Here is a 23,770-nt window from a genome sequence, read left to right on the forward strand (position 1 = left end):
CCCTTTAAAAAAATTACAATTAACTTTAGCATTCCTTGTCCACATGCCTAGATCGATTTTTCAGTAAAACATTAGGGAGGCTGGTGTGAAATAAGGACCTTCTTAAGTTTCACTTGTTGGTTACAAACACTTGGCAACTGTATTTAGCTGCACAGCCGTTGTAATCTTATAAAAAACAAACTTGGCCAAAATACTTTGTGGATAATAATAGTCACATTCTTGATTATTTTGAATAACGTGGTCCAGTAATTTTATTTTTCTTAGAAATCACACCTGTCTTCACTTCTCATAGCTGTCTTCATATGCCCAATTTCATTCATAATAAATTTGCCAGCTCGTGATTCACAATATACAATTGCTTCCTCCGGTCAACATCTCATATCCTTAACGTAATTAACCATCAAACATAGTTGATATTATCAGGGTCAAATTCTGATACATGGGTAATAAAACAAGAAATGTCATATTTTTTAAATTTACAAGTGCTCTTACTATACATTCTGTCTCAGTGAGTGCCCCTCAGTATAGGATTGGAACAGGGCACAGTTACGTCTCGACATTCGGCCACCTTCTTCAGCACCTCCGGAGTGACAGCTGTCCGTTTCTACCACCTCCGTAGAAACACACTACTGTGGTAGGCTCCTTATTAGCTTCTGCATTGTTCCTTCTTCAGCCTTTGGAAAAAAACATCAGTTTAGCCTTACACACCCTTGTCTACTTACCCCCCCCCTCCCCCCCTCTGCATTTCATTACAGCAATGGGCAGGTCATTGGTGCAAAACAAGACACTGCCTACGTTTCTCCTGTTGGTTGTCAAAGTCACCCAGGACCTGATACATTCTGCCTTAATTACATCAGCAGAATCAGAATGAATGCATTCGCAGCGCAACACCCGCTGTCTCCCAAGTCCCTATGTGTAGTATCCCAGATCACGTATTCTTCTCATTTCCTCGTGTGTTCAATGCCTATTGGAATGCTCTTCATCTAGAACTGAGTCCACTATCTTCTCTCAATGTTTTAAAAAAGGCTCACACCATGCCTCGGGGAAGAGAAATATGAAGGCGTCTGTTTAGCAATTGTCAATTCAGCATCACCGGCAGCATGACCACAATTCTATTGAATCCACACCTTTTCTGTCTACGTGCACCACCGACAGACCTGTGCTCAAGTGTTGCCGTTGTTAAATAATGTAGAGTGTATTGTTGTATAAATACAAAATACAAGTTTAGGCTTGTAAATGGAGTTTTAGGGCCTAGTGAAGGAATTTTGACGATGGACTCCACCACCATATTTTTGGGTGGTATGGAAAATAATCTCTTAATTGCACTTTCATGCTGCATTGTCTAAGAGGACTACTGATAATGAGGTACTCTCGATATTTGTGCGGAAGAGAACAAACTTGAATTCCTTAGGGTTGTGCATCTGTAAACTTTGTACACTCAGGGATGTAAGAGGTTACAACATTGACAGGATAGGTACCTCATATCTGTTCCAGTGGCTTCTAAGAGGAAGGAAGTTAGATACAGGGAATGGCAAAACGATCTGATTGCACCTTGAATTGTGTCTAGTGTGTTGAACAATAACTCACAGAGGAAAGGAGTTGGGCAGGGTTTCATGGCAACAAAGGAAAACAAGCATTTGCAATGCACTAGGGTTTCGCATTTGTCGGAGTTACATCTGTTCACAGTTGTAAACTCTCAACCGGATTTTTCTGGTTAAAAAAAAAAACTGCGCGATCGCGCTGCTACAGTTCACACTAAAAATACCTGTCGGCAAAAGTGCAATTAACAGAGTAACAAGGTCAATAGTATGCGAAGCGCTGGACTTCTGCCCAGCGAGATCGCGCTGCAAAAACAGAGAAAAAGTAGTCCACAAACCCAGCAAGCCTTGCATGTTTTCTGTACTTGGTCGCTGCACTCGAGGAGGCTCACTATGCGTGCCTTCCACTAATCAAAAGAAGCAGATTCTAACAGACAAGCCAACTTGCAAATGAAACACACGGACGTTATGTCGACAGGGCTCCGAGCTCTTTTCTAATACCTAAAGCGTCTCGTTAGCGATACGCATGCGCGAGCGCATGCGATGCAGGCTCGACCCTAAAAACAGGGGATTCTGCGAAACTGAATGTTAGAAGCAGTTTTTGGTATATCCAACTTTGAATTACATAGATGAGATTATTTTTTGTTTGTGGTTGACTTGTGGCGATTCATATCACACAAAAACAACACATGAGAAGTCACTTTGATTTTGTTTGTTAATTTTTAAGAAAATATGGGCACAAATGGAGACATAAAAGCATAGAAACAAATTTAACAAAGGGGAGTGGCATTAGTTTCCCCCAGTAAATTAGTACCCACAAATAGGAGATTGTGTAGTACATTCACACAAACCGGCTACTTCACCACAATTTCATACATGCAAAAAAGAAGAAATTGAAAAAGCCCACATATTTTAATCAAATTATTTGATACCGAGAGCGAGAAGTCATGGTGCAGTTCTGCAGTGGAAAGTAGGAATAAATATTGTTTGGGTGTAATTGTAAAGTTAAACAGTTATGGCTAATTAATAAGTGGATGATTTTTAATTATTGAAGATCAGGTATAAGCTCTGTAATAAAAATTTAGAAGCTGCATCTTTTAGAAAGTTATCATAATGGTTGTAGGTGGTATTCCTGATACATCAATCTTAAACAAGGGTCTTTATAGTAACTTTTTCCCAGCTCCTCGAAAATCATGTTTGTTTGACTATCACAAGAGATACGAGCATTTCCAATGCAATATGTCTCGCGTTTGCTCGAGTTGAAGCTATTCGCGTTGTATATTCCTAACTGGGCTTTTCTTGCCACCTAAAACAGTTGACATAAGCAAGCCAATTCAAAACGCCATGGCCGCCATGTGAGCCGAAGGAGAGACACAAACGGAAAAAAGTTCACTTGCAGTCAAACGTTTTGGAAAACGTGTGATTATCCATGTAACAGCGTCGATGGCCAAGGCAGTAACAAAACTGCCCCAAGGAGGGACAAACGTAAAGCATTTACCAATGGATTTTTGGAAGGCAAGCCCACAAATGAGTGATAGTGATGGGCGTGCAGTGGGTGTGGTTTAAAGCCCACAGATAGATTACAACAGACCAAAAGTGCTTGCACGCTCAACTTAAAAAGAGAAGAAACCCATAATTCTGGACCCATCCACTAGATGACTGAATGATGCACAGCATGTGAATTCAGAAAATATTCATGCTGTAAAATATGCATTGATTTAATGCATTGGTCCACCTGACTACTGCACAATGTTTAAATGGGGCACCTAGCATTCATAAAAGAGGGCCTTACAGGAAATATGTTACCAAAACTTGATAGGGTGGAAAACATTGCTGTCTGCCTAATCTTTGTTCTACAATATATAAACCACATCTCTGTACCAAGGCAACCTCTGTACTGACCACCAATTACGAGCACTCAGACTTCAAAGCACTTAGAGTTATCCAAAAAGCAATATCCAGTTTTGCATCAAGTGACGTTTGCCACACCTTCCTGTGGACGACCACATTTGAAAAGCCAGTTGCTATAAGCTTGCTGTCCCCTCTGCACACAAAGGTACATGTGTCAATAGGATAGGTCTCTGCACAGTAAAGGCTTCACACTCTAACACCACACGAAAAGTGACCATCTGTAATTCAGAATAGCACTGAAAATCCACCAGTTCTACCTGCAGATGGTAATAGCTTAGATAATACTAGCTGCTCTACTTGTAAAAACCTGAATCTGTATTTCTTTTGCCTCATACAGCACCCCCCCAACAAAACCTAAAAATCAATAATATATATCACAGCATAGAACACTGTAGTAAATTCACTCAGCACCTAGGATCCTAAGATTTGAATTAATTTGCAGTTAAGGGTTTTGTATCCCAGACAGAATTTACAAGGGGCAAGAATAACATGTCACTTATCTTCGGTAACGCTTTTTCTGGTGGATACAATAGCTACCTGTGGATTCCTCCCCTTATGAATTCACCCTTGTGCCAGCATCCTACAGAAAATCTTCTTCCCAGCTCTCCACGTCGACAAAGATGTCACAATCGCATGGCTCCACGCGACTCCGTCTGACTTCACCGTGCCAATAAGAGGTCCTCGTCGGCGTGCTGACGTCCGTTCCCTTTTTTCCGTGCCTTCGACGCTAACGGTTTTCTCCTAGCTCTCACTTCTGTTGAAGGTTTCATCTTGTTGCTCTTTGTAGTTACAGTGTCTCCTCCTAGGAAGTCCGGTTTCAAGCCATGCAGAGAGTGTGGGGCCGCATGTCGGTCATTGACCCTCATGACAATTGTCTTTGGTGCCTTAGCTCTGAGCATGATGTCGAGGAGTGTGCGTCTTGCCAGAGCATGAATCCTAAGGCTTTAAGGGAAAGGGAGGCCAAACTCTTTTTGGCCAAGGTGAAGAAGAGTCATAGGAGCCATCGTAGATCCTCTTCCCATGCTTCTTCGAAGAAGCATAAGAAACGGCGCCGTCATGACTTTCGCCGCGGTTCGGCTCAGAGCCGATCAACATCGAGGTCTCCATCTCGTCGACGCTGTGCGACATGGGAGGTGAGTCCGACGGTGACTCCTCAACCCCAGAGTCCTAAGGCTTCTCCGGCGCCATCCGTCTTTGAGGTTGTGGCACCTCAGGACAGTCCTCTATTTTCACCTGCTGCTCAGGAGTCCAATGTTCAGCAAGCAGAGGTGCAACAGGGAGACCAGCGGCCTTCCCGGCTCCGGGAGCGGATCCGGCAGCATTTTTGAAAGCCATGTTTTCTATGTTCAATGCCATGGCCCCTGCTGGTGCACCAGCTGGTCCCACGGGTCCATTGGCATTTTCGTTGGGCTCCCCTGCTCCGTACAAGGCAGCACCGTTTATGCCATTCTATCCGGCTGAGGGTACCGGACCGGCGCCGATGACATCGCCTCGAGGTCCTGTCAATCCCATGACGTCGCCTTCTAGATATATGGTGCCGATATCATCACCCCGTCAGCCGGCACCTATGGTAGAGCCACAAGCGTCTTCGGCGCCATAAGGAACCGTGCTGGCACCGGATCCGAGTGATGGATTCGGAGTCAACCTTCCTCTCCTGTTCCACGTCATGTGTTGAAGCCGGTGTCTTCGACATCGGCAAATTCCATGTCGACGCCGAGGTTGAAGGTCGGATGCTGGCGCAAGGCTGAATTCATAAGGTGAGGAATCCACAGGTAGTTTGTATCCATCAGAATGTAATTGTTCCACAGAACAATCTCAATATTGATGGAAAACAATTAATTGCATGAAAACAGTAAGAAAGGAGTCTTGTTTTAAAGTACAATTGTAACTTAAATAAATATACTTACGCAAAGTCTCCACCAAGAGTACACAGAAGATGTGCCCCAACAACACTCTATAAGAAAAGGCCACCGCATTCGGAAGTTATCATCACAACTCTACAATCAGGCAACCATCCGATCAGTTTGACAGCTCCCTTTTGTTCCAAATGTCTATAAAAACGAGAAGCAACCTGATAAATAAATTACTGTTTGTCCAAAAGAAAAGTGGACAGCTTCAGACAACAATTTTCACGAAAATAGCCGCTTGTTGAACGTTTAGTCTACATGTTTTACATAAACATGCAGAGAATTCCATGTTGACAAAAACAACAATAACTACACCCCCGTGGCACTTACAAGCACGTACTGGGCACCATTTGCAACCTGGGGATGCTGTGACATGTTCTTTAGGGCAGCCCACTCAATTCAAGACAATCCTCAAGTTGAGGGTAAATTGTTAGGTTTAAGGTTCAGCCGTTTAGATATAGACAGCATGGAATGGAATTTTACATATCTTTCTTACAGAAGCATTTATTACTTTTGCATCTAAAGGCATAACGATTAATTTTGTCTTTCATTGCTCCCAGAATAGACGTTGAGAGTTCGAACACTATAACGCGCACAGATTTCAAGAGTTTTAGACTTTAACAGCAATAAAGGCTCCTGGCAGAAGTGCAAATAGGATTCATTTTCAGTTTCTCGCAAATAACTACTTTCTTTGCATCTTCCTGCGAGGTTCTTCAGAATTTATAGTGATACTCCAAGCCTTCCTGATGGACTGTGACTGGGCAGCCGCCCTATTTATACAGATTGTACTGGGGGCACCCAAAGAGATTCCACACTTTACCAGCACTCAGACTTAAATGCCGATACTCCTTTTCTACTGCGCTTTCTTTGACTGGTGACAACGTACTAGCACCCCTGTAACGGACATCTTTGCCACAACCGTCTGCAGGCACTGTGCAAGACGTCTAGAACTAGTGGTATAATTCCAGGATTAACACGAGTTTTCCTTTCTTAAATATACTTTCATACTTATTTATATCAGAGTTCCCCACTTTTGGCATACATGCCTCTTGGGCACAGGGAGGGCTTATTTTAGGGGAACAGACAGCTGCCAGCCTAAAACATACACACACGCACAGTGAAAGAGAACAACCAAAGAAATGTAAAAATAAAATAGTACGTAACAGCAACAGATAAAGAAACCAAAGTGGAACAATACAGTACCAAGTCACTGCTCTGAAACAGAAAAAGGAGGGAGAAAAAAGCAGAACTGACCACTAGCAAGCAAGAACTTTTAAGGGACACAGCAACCGACAAACTAAATTGCTTTAACCCACAGTATAAGTGTACACTAGGTTGAACGCTAATGCTCAACCTAAAAATGGTTAAAGATAATGTATAGTTAAACAGAAAGATAATTTTGAAGATTGCATAAGACATTAGAGAAGTAGAGGGCATTTGTCTAGGTTAAGTTAGAGGGATATTATTTCAAAATATACTTGACAAAGGACTGATTTCAGAATTTGTGATTATGATATCTGAGTTGTTTTTGCAGTTTTAGTTTAGTTGCACGTGTAAGCTTCATCTTCACACTTTATAGTTGTATGTTTCTAGGAGTAAATGTTTCAGTGAGTGATGATGATTGGAGCCTTGCTTGATGGAGGTATGTCTTTTGAAACATTAAACTATGTAAAGAGCTCCTGTCTCGCCAAAAGATGTAGGTAGAATGATCTTAGTAAGAGGACACATTCTCGAAGTGTGGAAAATGATTAGCACATCTTTTGACAAAATGGTAACATGCTTTATATTACAGACTAAAAATCTGAAAATTGAGCTATGTATGAAGCTTTGCACATGATTAAGTCCATGTTTGTTTTTAAGAGATACTGGCAAACTGAATATTTTTATTTTTTAAGTCAATAGTTTAAACATTTTAAAGACATTGCTGGAATAGTGTCTCTTTGCAAGTCATTGCCTGCAGTTTTTTTTAAAGTCTTGCCCCCGAAACATAATGGATGCTTATATCTAATACAAGAAAAACAACAACCATTGACAAAGTGAGTCAGTCTTCCTTTGCTAATGCCAGCATTGGCTTTGTCAATGCTTTTGTGGTGCAAGCTTTGGCACAGTCAATGCTGTCAGACAGCTTTGTTGGAGATCTGTTTTTTCTTTTGTTAATTGTATTTGTACTGCTCCAAGAATGTGTCCGTATTACTTCATGTTGCATCTTGGCACAATATTTTGAGCTCTTGGAACAGTGTAGTTATAATAAGCAATAGGAAAAAATAAAATTCCAAGATGGCCACTGACGGTTTTGACTTTGCTAATGCTTGCACCAATATTGCATAAGCACTGGAAAAGCCAATAACACACTAGTATTCATCTGCCCGCCATGTTTGTTGTGTCCATAAGTAAAGACGAAGGGGCAGAAGGGGACCAGCGGCCACACTAACAGCAGGGGCTGAAAGAGCGTGAAGCTTGGGTGCAGAGAGCTGGAAGAGCAGAACCAAGCAAAAAAATAGTAAAGGCGATGGGCAGTGAAAAAAGGAGAAAAATGGTCGGGCCATGCACTACCATGGAATGTAAGTGAAATGCCATAGTGACACATTTGAACAAAATGAATCCCCCAAGTTCACCAGTAGGAGGATACAACTCGGGCAACCAAAACTCAGCAAAAGCAAAAGTGCTCCTATGGCAGAAGAAATGCAAAATATGGAGGAGAGCTATCCAGTGTGAAGCAGGAAGCAGAGATAGACAGGAAAGAAACTGAGCAAAGGTCATCCCCTAAGCCCATGCTAAGTCTATGTTAAAGTATTGAATACAATGCTGTCAACAATACACAGCTAAGGATTTCTTTAGCAACACCACAAATGACTCCTTGATTGTAGGGCTGGCTTTCTATGAGGTGCCAGGGATCCAGTGACTTGGACTTTGTTCCACTTTGCTGTGTTCTTAACACTGATTTCCCATTATCTCATGCTGTGAGCAGGGGATTGTTCTCTGCAATTCAGTGTCAGAAATACATGGTGTTTGTGAGCGGCACGTAGTGCTAAACTTTCTGCTCCTTTCTTCCTTTTAAATTCCTTTTAATTCATTTGGACTGTCATACTTCTGAGGTCAATAAAGTGAGGTGAGTACAACTGATTTTAGCAGCATTAAACATCTGTTATCTGTCAATAGTGCCAACAGACACCTCGGGTGAACATGATGTCTACAAATAAGCCTATTCTGTTACTGCCATTTGTCAGACGTACACGGCCATGTGTGTCCTTCACAATTCCATTGTGGCATGTTTACCCATATCTTGCCCTATCATCCAATTACCATTGTGTACTCCATTATTTTTCAAGGTCTCACTTGCAGTTAGCTTTTAGATGTATGTTAATGAAGTCCTATTGTGGACAATACCAGTACTTACATTGAGCTTTGAGCCAGCTGATTCATTGCTTACCATTGGTGGGCTTTCTTATCAATCTTGTTTGCTTCCTTCTTATTCAATGGCTTTCCTTCTTCTGTCTGTCCCCTCCCTGGAGCATAGCTGGAGACCAGATGACTTGCATCTTTCCACTGCTTATATTCAAAGAATTACCTTTTTTCTTTCAGAACAACATGGAGTGGATGTTTGTGTGCTCCCTCCTGCATGTACTTTTTCACGCATCATGTCTTATGTGGTTGTCCCTTTCTCTATGACGTGCTCCTTTTGTGTTCAGTAATCAGCATGCTTTTTCAAGCTGCCAAGCACACTGCCTCCCCCCCAAGGACCCACCCACCCAGGCCCTTTGGTGATGATATCCTGTCTGTGTAACCCATTGTCCAGCATTTAATCCTTGTTTCTGTACTCTTCTCTCCACTCACTGATTGCTTTCCTAGCATTGCTTTCAGCCCTCTGCTTGTCCCTGCAGCTTGTTTAGTCTTGTCTCCCTTTGTATCATTTCCAACCCTGTTCCTTCAGCTCATCTCTCTATAGTTTTCTTTCGGTTGATCCTTGTTTGTTGTTAGTGTAACAGCACGCTCCCCCTGCATGCTTTTTCATGTCAGCCACTTGACAGTCTCCGTCTGTGCTTTGTCATTACTTTGGAGTTCCATGTGCTCTATTCATTCCTTGGCCGTTGTCCATTGGGAATTCTCAATCAGTCCTTCTTGAAGGGAAGACTGTTTTATCTTTGTGAATAGCCTGAGCCCTAGGCTCTCTGCTAGCGCTGCATCTAGAACCTCAGCTTTGAAAATGTCTTCTTTTTCCACAACGTTTGTCTGGGGCAACATTATTGGTTTTCGCAAACAAGCAGGACCTGCCAGGAGCCTTGTAAAAGGATGCTATCCGAGAGGTAGGCAGTTATCCTTGATCACTCTAAGCAGGCAAGTATCACACAGTGTCTGGTGAGGCAGTGTGTATAATATTCACCACATATGTAGTGCATAACACAACCCAAACGATCTTGTGGAACTTTAAATAATCAGTGTAATAGAAATTAAACCTGGTGATATTTATTATGTTACTGTAACAGGGTCAAATTGGAAATGAAAGAGGGACAAAGAAGAACGCTGCGGATCCAAGAAGAGCAGGACCGGTGACGAGAGGAAGGAGAGCAGACCACAGAAGGAGGCGCGAAAGAAGAGACACAGGACAGGCTGCCGACCAGGATGACAGAGACGAGCACCGGAAAAGACTGTGAGCCAGAGACACCTCGAAGGGAGAACGCTCTGCCGACAGATACGACTTTGGGCTACAACTCCCGCCACGTCCCCAGAGGGACGTGGCTTTTGCAGGCACATGCCTGCCTGTCAAACCCTGCAGGGTATTATTGGTAGAAGGGAGGGAGCGTGGGTGGTGGTGGACAAACAGCGGGAGACACGACAAGGAGACAGTCCTTATCGGCATCTCCTTTATTTTTGTTTTTAGTTTCTAAATATGTTTCTTTGCCTGTTACTAACCTACACTGAATTTTCACTGGTTGAGACGGGTCCTGTGAAGAAAACAGGGTCTTAAAATATAGAGAGCCAATACTTTTGTTGTATATAAAAAGAGCACAACGTCAGAGAGGTTCAAAGACTGGGAGCACTCGCTGAGTTTTTTTTTTGTTTCCCCACCACGCCCGCACACGCACTCCCTAACCCTATTAAAAGAAAAGAAGAATAAGATTGCTTACTGTTTCCTTTGATTTCTTTATTTTCTTTTGGTTGACTGGTCCCATCCTTCCGTCTTTCTTCAAAGACGGGGACTTTTCCTCTGGAGAGACAATCCTAAGAGAGAAAAGAGAAAAGAAGTGTATTAGATAAGAGAAGAAAGAATAAAGGAAAAGACAAGAGGAAGAAGAACAAAAGAGAAGAGAAAGACATAGAGAAACCAAGAAAAGCAGGAGGGGAGAAACTCCATTAGAAAACGGCAATAACTTCTGTGAACAATAAAGACAGGAATAGCTCAAACTATTAATAAAAAGCCAATTCTGAACTATACAGTGGCTCCGCTAAAATTATTAACGTCTCCAACCTGGCTTGATATCTCACGTCCTCTATATTGGTGTCAGAAGTGGGATTTTGGGAGACGTCATCTATTGAGAAGGTCAATATATACTAGGGAAGAATGAAAGCTAATCCCACAATTGAAGACATGATCCAAAGATTGGACGAAGGACAGCAACACCTGCAGGTCGTATGGGAAGAACAATAAAGAGAAGCATGCACGGATATAGAGACCCTTCAAAACACTTTGAAAAGTCAGGCAACAATAATAGCCACCAACCAGCTAGTGCACAAGACTGCCCTTCAGAAACTAACGGATACGATCGCTGCAACCCGGGTCCACCCTAACGTGCCTAGTTCCATCCTGCAGAAATACCAAGAAGGAGAGGACCCAGACGTGTTCTTCACCAACTTTGAGAGGGTAGCCGCTTCCGCCACGTGGCCCGAAGACAGGTGGGGACAATATGTGACCCCCCTCTTGACAGGAACCTTGTAAACTTCCTACCAGGCGGTAAACCCCGGAGGTACCACTCCTTATCCAGACAAAAGTATACTAGAGCGGGTTGGGTTTGACACAGAGTATTATAGACTCAAATTCCGAAAAAACAGGTGGTGTCCGATGGAAAACGCCTGAGCCCTTTATTTCAGAATAAAAGATCTAGGACCCATCGGCACAGACAGGGAGGAAGTTATTCGGGTCATCCTACTTGAACAATTCCTAGAGGCCTTAACCGCAAAAACACGAAATTGGATAAAACAACATCCCAACGTGGATACCACAACTACAATAGACTTGGCGTGTGCATACCACCAGTCCCCTGATTTTAAAGTAGGCACGTCAAAGGGACCAGCTAGGGGAAGCCAACCCTCTGGGACCTACCACCGTCCCAAATCTCTTAAAGGACCTGAAAACATATTCATCCCTAGGGTTATTGAGAAAAATCCTAACCAGCAACCGCAGTGCTATAATTGCGGTGAGTGGGGCCATATTGCCCGCAATTGTCCCCACAAAGAAAAGAAGCCAGAACCGATGGAGATAGGCGTCACCGTTGGAAGGGTATTGTACACCAGGAAAGATAACCCCAGATATACGAAAGAGATGAGAGTTAATGACCAAACCACTAACATCTTAATTGACTCTGGGTGTAGTCAATCCGTAATCAGAGCAAGTTTGGTGGAACCCATAAACCAAACATCCAGTGATACAGTATCTATTTATTGTATCCACGGAGACATGAAGCGATATTCTTTAGTCTCTGTCTCCGTTTAGTGGAAGGGATGAACAGACATGATGAAGATGGGGGTTATTGAACATTTGGTTGAGGAAGTAATTGTAGGTACCGATTATGTCCATTTTTCTGACCTACTGGACAGTATACAAACAAAAGATCAGACAGATTTATGGTGGGAGGACGCTCCTTTTTCTCAAATACATATCAGTCTAGGCGAAGAAAAATGGTATAAGCCTAGTAAAAAGGAGAAACCAGAAGGGAAAAGACTATACCAGACAAAGGAAGAAAACACCATGAGAGAAGGACCTAGAGAGGTAGCATTGACTTCCCTCCCTCCTTTTCGCAGCAGTCAAAGAGAAGATGCTACCCTACAGCATGCATGGAAGTCTGCTGCAACAGATAACAGGACAGGTGGGTCCTTATTTCCTTGTTCAGAAAGGACTACTATATAGAATAACAAAACATAATAACTTCGAAAGAAGGCAGTTGGTAGTTCCCCAACCCTACCGCACCCAAACCTTACATTTAGCCCATAGTCACATGGGGGGTGGACATTTTGGGAGAGAGAGGACGAAGGAATATCTTTTACGTCGCTTTTATTGGCCTGGGGTCTTTTCTCAGATACGTCAGTTCTGTCTACACTGCCCAAAGTGTCAATTGGTAAATCCAGGCCCCCAAAAGAAAGCCCCATTGTTTCCATTACCCATTATTGATATCCCATTTTCTAGAGTAGGAATGGATTTGGTAGGTCCTCTCATTCCATCCTCAAGAGGTTATACGTATATCCTCGTTTTAGTCGATTATGCAACGAGGCACCCAGAAGCTATCCCACTAACTAGCATAACCACAAAAAGTGTGGCTCATTCTATAATAGGGTTCTTCTCCAGGTTGGGATTTCCCAAGGAGATCCTAACAGACCAGTGTACCCCGTTTATGTCTCAACTGATGACACAAATATGTCAGATTCTAGGAGTGACTCAAATACACACCTCCGTCTATCACCCCCAGAAGGATGGCCTCGTAGAAAGGTATAATCAAACGTTAAAGACCCTGTTGAAGAAAACCATCTCTGATTCTGGGAGAGACTGGGACAAGAAGTTGCCCTTAGTCCTCTATGCCATAAGAATGCATGTACAGTCCTCTACAGGTCGTAGTCACTTTGAACTGGTGTTTGGGCGCCAGCACAGAACCCTCTTAGACATGGTTGCAGAAATGTGGGAAGAGGAAGATAATGATGACAGAGACCTCCTTGAATACATGCAACAATTAAAAGACCAAGTCCAGACTGTATGGGAGGTCGTCCAAATTCATCTCAAGAGGGCACAAGAAAAACAAAAGCGTTATTATGACAAAAATAGTAATCTTAGACAGTTCGAACCCGGAGACAAAGTCCTCAGTCTAATGCACGGCCCGACAATAAACTATTGGCAAAATGGCAGGGTCCTTATGAAAGTTCTGAACGGCATAACTCCAAGAACCTATACAATTGAGTTATCTGAAAACCCAAAGAAAACACAGATTTATCATGTAAATCTCCTAAAGAAATGGGAGGAACCCGAGGAAGCCCCGAACCCTCTAAGAACAGGGTTTCTTATCAATACTGTAAAAGAACTAGAAATCGGCCTGTACCCAACAGTCACCAACACCGTAACAAATATTCCCTCCATCAACACCTCCCTTTCACCTGAACAAAAGAAACAGTTAGGTGAAGTAATAGGGAAACATAGACTCTTGTTTTCTACAATCCCGGGGAAAACGCCTTTGATTCAACACCACATTAAGACACAACCAGGGAAAGTCGTTCGTCTCTGACCATATAGAATACCAGAAGCACGGAAAATATCGGTGGAAGAAGAGGTTGACATTTTTTTACAGATGGGCATTATAGAACCATCAGTAAGTCCATGGGATTCCCCGATCGTCCTGGTACCCAAACCAGATAGATCCATTCGGTTTTGTATCGACTTTAGACAACTAAATAACATATCACAGTTTGATACTTACCCTATTCCACAAGTTGATGAATTACTTGAAAGATTAGTCAAATCCCAGTACATGTCTACGTTAGATCTCACAAAGGGTTACTGGCAGATTCCCCTATGTTCCTTGGATAAGGAAAAAACAGCTTTTTCTACTCCATCTGGACTGTACCACTTTACAGTCCTTCCTTTTGGACTACACAGGGCCACGGCAACCTTTCAAAGACTGATGGATAGTTTATTACGCCATCACTCCACATACGCTGCTGCATATCTTGATGATATAGTGATTTATAGTGAGTCATGGAATAAACATATGATCCATTTAGATGAAATAATCCAAATGTTACAGAATGCAGACCTCACCGTTAATCCAGACAAATGTAAGTTGGCTTGTAATGATATTGCTTACCTCGGCTATCACATAGGTAAAGGCCAGATCAGACCTCAATTAAATAAGGTAGAAGCCATTCTCAAGGTGCCAGTCCCGTCCACAAAGAAAGAACTATGTTCTTTCCTGGGCTTGGTAGGTTACTACAGACGGTTCATTCCAAACTATTCCACCTTGGCCGCCCCCTTAACTGACCTCTTAAGAAAGGGACAACACTCGAAGATAAAGACCTTGACCCCCTCCCAACAACGTAGCTATGAAATCCTTCAAAGAAGTCTAACCACAAGCCGGTGTTACGTTATCCCGACTTCACAACGAATTTTATTTACAGACAGACGCCTCCGATGTGGGGATAGGTGCCGTATTATTTCTGAAAGATGGGTACGAGAATAACCATCCCATCGTATTCATAAGCAGGAAGCTCTTGCCCAGGGAACAACGATATCCAGTAATTGAAAGAGAAAGCCTGGCAATTAAATAGGCCATAGAAACCTACAATATTATCTCTTGGGGCAACCCTTTGTGTTGGATACCGACCATGCACCTCTCACCTGGTTATCACGAAACAAGGATACTAATCCAAGAATATTACGATGGTTTATGGAAATTCAACCGTTTACTTTTCAGTTACAACATCTACCAGGCAGCCAGTTATGCACTGCGGACTATCTGTCCAGACATCCCATCGGTCAGGATCTACTAACCTACACTGAATTTTCACTGGTTGAGACGGGTCCTGTGAAGACAACAGGGTCTTAAAATATAGAGAGCCAATGCTTTTGTTGTATATAAAAAGAGCACAACGTCACAGAGGTTAAAAGACTGGGAGCACACACACTCCCTAACCCTATTATAAGAAAAGAAGAATAAGATTGCTTACCGTTTCCTTTGATTTCTTTACTTTCTTTGGGTTGACTGGTCCCATCCTTCCGTCTTGCTTCAACGACGGGGACTTATCCTCTGGAGAGACAACCCTAAGAGAGAAAAGAGGTGTGTTAGATAAGAGAAGAAAGAATAAAGGAAAAGACAAGAGGAGGAAGAACAAAAGAGAAGACAAGAGAAGAGAGAGACATAGAGACACCAAGAGAAGCAGGAGGGGAGAAACTCCATTAGAAAAAGTAATAGCTTCTGTGAACAATAAAGGCAGAAATAGCTCAAAGTATTAATAAAAAGCCAATTCTGGACTATACAGTGGCTCCGCTAAAATTATTAACGTCTCCAACCTGGCTTGATATCCCACGCCCTCTACAGTTACTCTCAATGGATTTAAAAAGCTGACTCTGCCTTTCTTGGATTCTACCTGAACCTGCTTATTAGAAATGGTGATCCAAGTGTGAGTTATCCAACTGCCCTTTAAAAGAAATGATCATACAGGGGATGACCTTAGTGCTCAGCTCAGACATTTTAGTTATTAATAAAAGTGCTAAAATTATTTTAGAGTAATGTGTTTCTTATACCTCATTATACTGCCCTTAACAGCTGAGCACACCTTAAGACACTATTGCGGGGTGTGGTGACTCAACGACTCAGTACATCCCCTCCAAGGTCAAACACCTTCTAATTCATGTGGACTGTCATCCTTCTGAGGTCAGTAAATTGAATACCATTGATTTCAGCAACATTAAACATCTGTTATCTGCCAATAGTGCCAACAGACACCTCAGGTGAACATGATGTCTACAAATATCCTATTATGTTGTCGCGTGGGCTCTCATTATTCAAAATGAGACTACTGGTTTCATAGGTAGCAGGGTTGTTCCTGGTGTGGGGGACTAAGTCTTACCCACTTGGAAGGACCTCTGTCACCTTAAATCCGGTTTTGCTCCGGCTAACTAGCAGTGCCTCATCTCTCCCAAGGTGGAGAGATGATTGGGCAGCCGAGCGTATGACATCTTTGGAACTTCTCAGGGAAGTCGTGGTCACTCAGATCCAAACCAGCTCTCTCATTTACAGGATGATCTCATATACAAATGACAAAGGCAGTTTGAGTTTTATATATTGTTTTTAATAAAACAACTGCATTTTAGATAATAAGGCATGAGCCGCAATAACCAGAACCATACAACACAGTAGGATTGAAATAGTCACGATGAGAGTGAAACATAAAAACAACGCTATCATGGTGTTAATGGATTCTATTCTCTCTCTCAGTTAGTTATATTTCGAGCACAGCATGTTAAGCTACTAACTTGCCTTTCAGATTCCCCGGGAAGCCATCAACCCTCATACCTGAGCAAAAGCCTGTGATCTGGTTCAGCATCTGCAAAAAGGCAGTCAGCGTCTAGTTGTGGTTCCCTGATCGGAATCTCCCTCTCCCGTGTATTAAGACAAGGAAGTGTTTTTATAACTAACATGTCAGTGTGATCACAAAATGTTCCTACGCAAGAATGTATATCTGCAATCCAAAGACTAAACTCCTACCACGTCTATCGGCAATGTACCAGACTGTATCCTTGACTGAAGCACAGAATGTATTATTGAAAACTCTAGTGCTGAAGTAGGCTAAACAGTGTGATATAAAAAATAAAACAAGACCGTAGAACTGGCTATTTGAAAAATAACAGTACGAAGCTGAATAAAATGCATTTAGAGCAAAGTGCACATAGGCTCTATGCTGCGAGCAAAGGAATAAAATACATCCAGGGCAAAGAGCACAAAGGCCTAACGCCTGAAGCTAAAGCGCAAAGGATACATAAAATTGACCACACTACACCCTCCCCTTGTCGGTAGCAAGTGGTTCTAACCAAAACGATAATAAAAATATGCCCTAGATACAAAAAATACATTTCGACAAGTCCAGAGGACACCAAAGCACAAAACTAGAATAAAATTTGTAAGCATGTGATGGAAAAGCCAAATCGTTACAATGTCAATTTAGAAGAAACCCAATTTCAAATGGAAGCCACGGAAAGCAGGAGATTCTCCACTTCGGCAGATGTCAATACTGGAAAATCCACGCCAAATACTATCATGGAGCATGTGTGTTCCAAAGCCCCAGGACCATCCAAGGCGGCACCCCGTGCAGGGCCTATGAACGAGACAATACCATCTTCCTCCAGGAAGGGAATCTCGTAAACTGCCTCACGAAGCAAACGCAACCGCAGTGCACATGTCTGAGAATGAGCCCTAATCGGGAACATCAACAGATTAGCATCAACCACTGGGGGCGCTGCAGTGAGAGACAGAGAGCCAGTGCATGTTCAAACGAGCACCAAAGGCACCGAAACACGGGTTGCACACAATCCAAAACTGGTCGGAATGACAGAGACCAGTCACACTCCAAATGTCCCAGGAGTGTTGCTCCAAAATGCTGCATCATGCGTTCACGACACAGCTGCGCTGACGGGAGCGCCAACATTGGATCTCGTTGCGGTGGGACAGCCATTGCGGAAGAACAACAGCAAAACACCAGCCAATAAAGCCAAAGTAATCGGAAATCCCCAAAAATGCTTCCAAAAATAGAATGAATAGCCGAAGGTATCAAACCGAATATGGAAGAGAAGGTATGAGCAAAACCAACACCAACAGCTTTGAAAAAATGTGCAATTCCAGCTGTGCTGGACGCATTAAATATACGTCCCCCGAGTTCACCAAAGTGGCTCGGAAAGTTAGTATTTAACAGGGACTGTATTTCTGCTGATGACCTCGCCACCTGAAGTGCGTAGGTCTCACGTGCAGATGTAAGGGCCACATGCTTTTGAAACAATAGAGCCTTTAGTCGACTCAACTTGTCAAAATTCACCTTGGAAGTAGCAATGTGAGGCCAGATGTCCGCTACCTCCCTAAATTGAGTGGGGGGAAACAACACATTCCCGCAGCACGTAACGGCCTTGGTGACAACGACCACGTAAACTATCCCGGCACGCATGCCACAGCAGGCTTCACTGTTAAGAAGGACGTAGCTGCCGTTTGAAAGCACCTGGAATGTGTTTTTAATCATGGGGACTGGAACTCCCTTTAGATAGCAAGCCAAGTTTGCAACCGAGGCATTACACGCCCCATGCAAGGACAGCTGCTTACAAACCATTGAATGGCTGACAGAAGTTTTGCATTCACTGCTGCTAAGAAAAACCTCCCTCATACCATTAAGACATCTGTATAAAAAGGGAAGCTCCCACACCTCATGTATGTAACTGTCTCCCAATTTCTCATATCTTCCCACCGGAATATGTTTCAAACAAGAAGTGAATTGCAGAGTGGAAATAGGCAAATTTATAACCCCGTGTATCAACCACTCAGCTGACGGAATCTCAGCCACAGTAAAAGGCAACTTCTCCAACTTTTCAATATTTAACATAACATATGTTGCTTCCTTTTTAGCCATCAGCTGTTGTTGACGTGTCAAATTAAAGGAAAAAAATATCTCCCTGGCTCGGATGTGCTGCCACGGAACGCGACCTGCCTTTAATGTCTGTAGAGTCCAACCCAACTGCATAATGGACCGCGTTTGACTCTGCCCATGATATAAAGAAGACATATCTGATCTAATAATGTCTATAGTGGAGGAAACAATGTTATCAATCGTATATACACGGTCGGACAGGGTATGCATTCCATTATCCACAACAGACAATGCTTGTTTCAAATTCTCCTGATCTATCTGCCTCAACCGGGCCGCCGCCTCCTGTTGTGAAAGTTTTCATATCTCATTGTACACTTCATACAAAAAACGTTTCTTCCGGGGCACTCTTGGACCTGACAAAAAATCTTGCAAGTCAGTATAATTAGACAGTAACGTGAGATGTGTCTTAACTGCATCTAGCGTGGATGACTTTAACCATTGTTGACAAAGTTTCCCCACACTATATGTAGTAATGATATCAGCATGTTCTGGTGATATGTAGCAAGGGTCTGCCCTACTAGTCCTGAAACCCCCCGAAGAGGTGACAAAACATTGATGACACCCATTAGTGTCTATGGGCCACAATAACCACCCGCCTGGACGTGTCAATGAAGTGTTAAGCGTACCATTCTGGACCCAGTCTGTAAGCTCACTAAACGTGGCATTAGTATATTGCTGCCAATTTTTCATTTTGGAAGGGACAGGTATGCTAGGCAAATTCAAGTCTCTAATTGTTGCTAAGCCCAAACAGCTAGTCTGTTGTACAGTGTCATTTAAGAAAATCATTTGGACAGGAATAATACATGCCCTAAACAATGTGTCCCTACCCCGCATTTGCCAATTTTTCATTCCCCAAACACTTTTCACATCAACAGTTTTGGACCAGTATTCATACCCCTCAACCAATAGTTTGGATACAAACAAATTTGAATACAGCAATTTAGTATCAGTCAACAACATTTGCTTATTAGCATGCGGAGTAACCTTAAAATAGTAAGACTTAGCACTCTGTTGATGATGCCCAGAAAAATATGCAAATTTATCAGAATACGTTTTAGAACTCCCCTGTGGAGGAGTCGGGCAATGTTCCCATTGCATATACTCAAATATTGATTTAGGGCTACTAGCTTTATGAATAAAGTGGTGTCCATAATAATTGTAACAAAACATGTCACCATAATTATCTCTAAACTGGTAAGCATCTTCATTTTCATAGACAGTATAATATTGCAATTCTGTCAACACAGAATCAACTGTCTTCACATCCCAATCATCAGATACAATGCCTGGTATAACGATATCATTCATTGATAATTTGAGAACATACGGTATTTGAATTGTTTCAGTGGGACCATATATATCAAACATTACTCTATCCCACACAATCCCATCCGGAATTGGTACAGCAGAAATGTTCACAAAGGACAAGTCTCTTCGAACCATATGTGATGAAAAATGCGGTTTCAACACCTTCTCCACCTGCTCAACCTCAGATCGTTCAGGAAGAAAATGACCATGTATCACCAGAAAAAAGGTAACAACAAACCCCAGCCATAGGAAAAAAGTCATCACAGTCATAAAAAGCCACAGATAGTTCCAAGGAACAACAAAATATGTGTGTTTGAGCCAACACAGCAGCTTACGTGGACCCAGGGCTGGTGTTGAAGAGGACGAAGAGTCCGACACGGTATCATCATTGTTATTAAAGCAGCCGGAGGCAGTTCTCGCAAAAGGTGCAACCGTAAACAAAGGAGCAGATTGTGTCTCTCGCCGTGGTACGCTGTAGATAACACCTTCAGCAACATCAGTAGTCACAGCAACTTGATCAAAAGATTCCAAATTATTCGCCGTTAGTGGAACAATCGCAAGATCAGCTTCCACCCTCCCCAAGCTCGGAGAGGAAACAGCGTCGGTGCAAATCACCTGCAGCGGAACATCGTCCCCAGTAGTGAGAGGGATTCGGGAACTACTGGGCGTTCCTCTTGGTCTGCTGTGCAGAATCGGCCACATGTTGTAACTTGACATTGTTGATTGATACAAAGCGATTTCCTTTGGCCCCTTGCAGCGGTGGCAAAATCACAGTTCTCGTGCCATGGATCCCTAGTACAGGGACTGGCACTTGATATGAAGGGCCAAATTATTTTTTCACTGCGACCTTTTCACGCACAAGATCCCCAATTCTGGGAATCCAACCAGTAGGCGTTACTGGTTCATCCTTAATTCCTGTGGAGGCAGCACTGGCAGAAGAGTTATCTTCACGGAATTGTTGTAAATCCTGCAAAACAGTGACACGATCATTTATGTCAAAGGGCGTATCTGCCGCCTCCACACCAGGACCATCTAGATCAGGAACATACATTTGTGTTCCAAACAGGCACTCATATGAAGTACGACCCCCCAGGGACCTTCTAGGCAAGTTATTCAGTGCTCTCTGTACTCCATACAGGTGGGCTAGCCAACTACGACCCGTACCTATAACTCTGGCCGTTAAGGATTGCTTTAAATCGCGATTTAAATGCTCCACGACAGAATTTCCCTCGGGATGAAATGGAGACGAGATCTGGAGCTGGACCCCCAACAAAGCCATGGTGTCCCTGAATGCCTTAGAGGCAAAAGCAGGGCCCTGGTCCGAATGAAAAGCCGCAACTGCATATGTATCGACAAAGATGCGCAAATCTTTAATAACAGTTCGAGCGTCAGCCGAGCGCTGTGGCCAGACCCACACAAATCTGGAGCACGAATCTACAGCTACCAATATATATTTGTATGCACTATCTGGTGTCAGCGGACCACAATGATCCAAGTACACACACTGTAAAGGTTTATTCGATATCAGAAGGGGCGTCTGCTGCGGGCGTCTAGCCGTGGAAACTTTAATTTGTTGACAGATGTCACAACAAAGGACATACTGCTTCGTCTCTTTATAGAGACCAGGCCACCATTAACGGGCCTGTAAGAGTGAAATTGTGGCCGCCACGCCAGCATGTGCAGATGCCGCCCCCTCATGTGCTGCAGTAATCAATTGAGGTCGCACTATTTTATTGGGCACTTCGCGTACACCAACGCCAGGAATTTTAACTTCAGCGTTCAGCATACCACCCATGGAGTACTGATATTTAGAAGGGAATCCTTTAGGATAAGGCGTGCCATCAGCTGTAGCCTTTATGGCAGCCAAAATCTCCGTGTCTGGTTTGGAACTTGAACGAGTTACTGCGGCCACAGTGGCAACTGTCACTGCCGATTTTGCGGCTTCATCAGCCAAAGTGTTTCCAGCAACGTGTATTCCAACGCGCTGGTGTCCAAGTGTATGCACAACATGGACTTTAGGAAGCGTCTCCTTCAGATCCGCAACCTTCCCCCACAGCAATCTGTGTTTTATGGTGTTACCCTTGGAATCTCTGAAGCCATTTAACCTCCAGTAATGCAAATATTAATTGAAAGACTGAACACAGTAATGGGAATCACAAACCAGCAGTGTGAATTGTGCCTGATCCGCATGTTCCAAGGCTAACAACAGAGCTTTCAGCTCAGGCAACGGTGCCGTACAGTCTCCCAAGGTGTGTGTATAAGTATGTTGGGGGCAGAACTTTGACCCCTCCATATAGCCGCTCACCACCGCACATGCAGCAGAATACTGTTGTTTAGTCCCAACCGCTGGTTGCGCAGAGCCATCAGTGTACATGACCACTTGATATTGATCAATAGGCAATGTGCCAGCGGGAACTGGGTACTCCATTTCATATTGAAGAAATTCCTGAGTCTGCAGTTTTGGGTCAAATATGTAATCTACATCAGTGGCTGTCAAAGACGTTGCCCATTGTATCCATCGCGGGTGTAATGCCTTCGAATTAGGAACACTCGCTTTTGTAACAGCCGCTAAGGCTGGAATCGGGAAAACGACAATGATGGGTTGGCCCTGGGCAAGAGGTCGTTCTTTAATCACAGCCATCTGTACAGCAGTGAGAATTTTCTCAGTTTGTGCAAAACATTGTTCTGCTGCAGGATACAAGTGGGACTTGTAACCTATCGGGACTGTCTCACCCTCATTAAAGGTGACATACGTAAACCCAACGGCCCCAGCTATAACCCTGATGACCAGATGTGTCTTATTGTCCCGTGTGTGTAAATGCTTTACAGCTAAGAGATCAGTTTGCAAATCTCAAAGAATATGTGTATGCTCAATGTCCAAAATCTACTCGAAAAATTTGGGCGAATCAACTCGTATAATGGCTTTATACGTGTAGCATAATCAGGAATGTAAGTTCTGCCAAAATTTAGAAATCCCAATAATGACTGGAGTTTTCTAATCGTATTAGGAGGTTGCAACTGTGCACATTTTTCCAAAAAGTGTGGCGCTAAGCTCTTGCCCTCATTCGACAGCTCATATCCCAGGAAAATGATGCTGAGGAAGGCAATTTTCGACTTTTTGAAGTTAAATTTGTAGCCAATTTCTGCAAATCCCACAACAATGCGGGTTTACCCGCCTTAAATGTTGTAGCAACTCGTCATCTGTCAGATATATATCATCGACATATGACAAAGCTTCAGGGTCCAACTCGTGCAAAATTTCAGTCACACGAGCCGAAAACAGTCCTGGGCTATTCTTATACCCCTGAGGCAAACGACAAAAAAATTTCTGAGAGCCAAATGCACTAAAGCTAGTAAAATCCCTACTTTCGGGCGCTATATTCTGGCAGAAGAAACCATTCGAGATATCTAAAGTTGTTTTGTATTTTTTACGCACAATATTATTCATAAGCGCTGCGCTGTGTGAATTTTGTATTGCATATGTGCGTGTATGTCCATTTAAATGTCTGTAATCCACCACTATCCTATAAGAATGGTCCGGTTTAGCTACAGGAAATAAGGGATTATTCATCGGCGAGACACAGGGTTCAATTACTCCCTAGTACTCCAATTGTGTAAGTATTTTCCTTACCGATGCCCTTGCTTCATATTTTATAGGATATTGCGGTTGTGGCTGAGGTTCGCCCTTAATCGGAATTACATGATAAGGTGAATCCCTATCCC

The 23,770-nt window shown here is 43.1% G+C and overlaps 1 long non-coding RNA gene across 1 annotated transcript; it reads right to left on the reverse strand.

The window, feature by feature from the left end:
* Positions 1–246: 246 nt before the first annotated feature.
* LOC138259385 (uncharacterized) lies at positions 247–15,372 on the reverse strand. The gene is made up of 4 exons (XR_011198715.1): positions 15,278–15,372; positions 10,483–10,576; positions 5,357–5,500; positions 247–674 (listed from the first exon to the last, which is right to left on the reverse strand). It is a non-coding gene; the product is annotated as an uncharacterized lncRNA (long non-coding RNA).
* Positions 15,373–23,770: the final 8,398 nt, after the last annotated feature.

The sequence above is a fragment of the Pleurodeles waltl genome, chromosome 9 (genome assembly GCF_031143425.1).
Source record: "Pleurodeles waltl isolate 20211129_DDA chromosome 9, aPleWal1.hap1.20221129, whole genome shotgun sequence".
Classification (NCBI taxonomy): Eukaryota; Metazoa; Chordata; class Amphibia; order Caudata; family Salamandridae; genus Pleurodeles; species Pleurodeles waltl.